The sequence below is a fragment of the Chrysochloris asiatica genome, unplaced genomic scaffold, assembly GCF_000296735.1.
Source record: "Chrysochloris asiatica unplaced genomic scaffold, ChrAsi1.0 scaffold00357, whole genome shotgun sequence".
NCBI lineage: Eukaryota > Metazoa > Chordata > Mammalia > Afrosoricida > Chrysochloridae > Chrysochloris > Chrysochloris asiatica.
In genome coordinates, this window is record NW_006408875.1 from 184,727 (window position 1) to 187,891 (window position 3,165).

At 36.7% G+C, this 3,165-nt stretch overlaps 1 pseudogene; it reads right to left on the reverse strand.

The window, feature by feature from the left end:
• Positions 1 to 2,311: 2,311 nt before the first annotated feature.
• Positions 2,312 to 3,165, reverse strand: part of LOC102821394 — a 1,843-nt pseudogene continuing 989 nt past the window's right edge.

Consider the following 3,165-nt stretch of genomic DNA (forward strand, 5'->3'; position numbering starts at 1 on the left):
TTGCAGGAGTCCAGCTCTTGCAGGGTTGCAGGACACAAGAGGAGACGCGGTGTTGGTGAAAATGAGAGCAAGGGAGGAGTCTCTGCTTAGTTGGCTGATGGAGCTCTCTCCGGCCCGGCTCAGTAAGTCTTTATTTATACTTAAAGTCACACAATGCATAATGATTTGATACTTTGATTTTTCCCTTGAATTATTACACATTTGTAATTGTAACATTCTTTTACCCTGTGATTACAGAACCTTAACAAAAGTATTTCTATGGTGTCCAACCTGACATTTCCAACATCCTGTTCTTTTCTAACCATTAAGCATTCTTACCTTGACATTATCTCCTCTCCTATGTAAGTGATAGATTGTTTCTTCTTATCCCCACTGAAAGATCAAGTTAAACCTTACACCAATTGTTTCCACTTAGCAGACCTCTGATAACATCCTCTTAGTAATATAAGTTTCTATTAATCATCAATGCCTACACTACTTTATTGTTTCTACTAGCTAATTGTCAATTTTTTATCCTATATAATGTATAACTATTTTCTATAACAAAAGAATTACTAACATCTACTCAATTATCTTGGTCTTCTGACGTATTCAGTAAATTGCAGAACCACAGTGTTCCTGTTTCTTTCTTTTAAGGCTGTGGGGCATAAGGCCCAAACTGGCTAATTGCTGCAGGAAATGTAGATTATTAAGTTTGGACCACCTTTCACTTATGTTCACTATTCTCTGCCTATTTATGTAGGTGCCTGTTTGCAATAGTGGGGGTTTGTAGATTCTGGCTGGTAATTGATTGTGGTGAGGTCTATAGGAGTTGATCAGCTTTACTTTAGTTTGTTATCTGCTTTTGTGATCTCATAAATGCAGTTACTTCCTACTTAGGTTTTTTGTGAATGGGAGTAGATCATACAATTCCCTTTGAATTCAACCCATTGAAGCTGAAACAATTGTTGCCAGACTGGTTTCTTCCCAAGCTCTACAGAGCTCATAGTTCAAGGCTGTGAATATGGCAATATTATATATTTTTACAAGTGAATTTAGAGTTATCTTAAAGAGGAAATAGAGAATGCTACTTCAGAGAATCATCTGCTTTGCATGATGTCTCTTCTTCTGCCGGAACTGTGTCAAACACACAGAATCTCTGCAAAGACATTCAGACCTACTTCCAAATTATCTAAATATAGGATTAGAATGGACTGGTGGCATTTTCATTCTTTAGTATCCCCTGGATCTTTCTACCAATAAACCTATGTTGAGCCTAACATGGAGACTTGTATTCACTGGGCTTTTGGTTATGTTGTCTCCTCTTGCATTAATTTTGTAGAGGATTTTCCCTTGATTTGCATAAATTAATAGGATCATACTGATTTCAAAACCTCAAAAATTACCTGAATTACTGGAAAGACATTCATTACTCCCAGTGTGACTCCAGTTAAGAGCCCCAGGAAGACTGTGACCACTAGAATCTACATATAACCTGCACTAAGAACACTGAAACCAACCAATCGGACTTAAACTTGGCCAGTTTATAGGACTAAATGATGCCTTTCAGCTTTGATCTCAGTAATTCACAATATAGCCAAAAGCACAAATGCTTTTGAAAAACTAAGTTATTTGGAGTTTCACAAATTATAAATTTTGGAAAGGGAACAAAGTCACCCATGTTATTACTGAACTAAGCATTTAGAGGGTAGAGCTATACAATTTCAACATCTACTTTACTATCATCATTTAACCATTCTGTTTTGTTAATAAAGAAAATGGGCTTATGATTCAACTGACGTTAAAAGCTATTGACAGAAAGCCTTTACGCAATTTATCAGCATCAATCTCACTTTAATGCTTGCAATATAAATAGACCCTTATAAAAAGCTTTCTGATCCCTCCTCCCACTCCTCAAAATTAAAGTAATGGAGAAAACAGTCAATTTTGCGTTTATGATTTTAAAAAACAAACCATTAAACCAAGTTTTACATGACATTGTATATGTAAAATAAAGTAAAATTTCCACTTATCAGTCTTCAAATATTTTTTATTGGAAGGGTATGCATTGCCTTCATTTATTGTATTTCAAATCACTGTACATTTAACTTTGTGAAAACACTGTCTGCATTTTCTAGTACAAAATAAACCTAAAAATTGTTTCAGGAATATAGAGAAATATCCAACTTAAATAGCAAAAAAGTGCACCATAGTTACTGTTGCACTGCAGTCATTTCTGCATTTCCCAGATTTCTTAAATAACCATCTTGTCTGATACACACAATATAAAAAGCAATTATGAAAACAGACATTTACGTATACCTCTAAAGTCTTATTGAGAGTATCCTGTTGGCATAGGATAACCAATCATAGGTGCAGCTGCAGTAGCAGGATAGGCATATGCCACCTGTTGGTTCATACAATTGTGCATATTTGGATCATTAATTCCATATTGCTGAGTGCTATCATAACCATTCTGGTAAGTCTCTGTTGGATTACCAGTCCTAAAACTGGTCTGTATACTGGCAGACACAAAATTACTTCCAAAGCTCCCACTGGTGTAATTTGCAACATTAAACATCATTTTGAGTTTTGGCCCCCAAATATCTCTTAAGCAGACTAGAGTAACCTCTGTCATAATTTTCCCTGTCTCTAAAGGTATTGAATCCACCCCTTTTGCCTGCAGAGTATCTGTCCCGATGGTCATCCTTCATGCCTCCTCTACCCCTGGAACGACCTGAACCTCTGTCTTCAAGCAACTGAAGCAACTTGGGATTTATTACTTGATTGGCTTCATGAAGCACAGAGATAAGGTTGTTCACTTGCTTTATGTTATTAGGTGTAAAGAAAGTGAATGCTGTGCCTGTTTTGGTACTGTGAGTAGGTCTTCCAATTCGATGAATATAATCCTTTGAGGAGTTAGGGTAGTCATAATTGATGACAAATTTCACATCTTCCACAACTAGCCCTCTGGAGGCCACATCTGTAGCAATCAGAATAGGAGCTTTTCCATGTTTGAATTCATTTAGAACCCAGTCACATTCCTGTTGGCTCTTGTCACCATGGATACCCATGGCAGGCCACCCATCTCTCCTCATTTTCCTGGTAAGCTCATCACATCTTCTTTTGGTTTCAACAAAAACAATGGTTTTATTCTCCTTCTCACTCATGATCTCTTCCATTAGA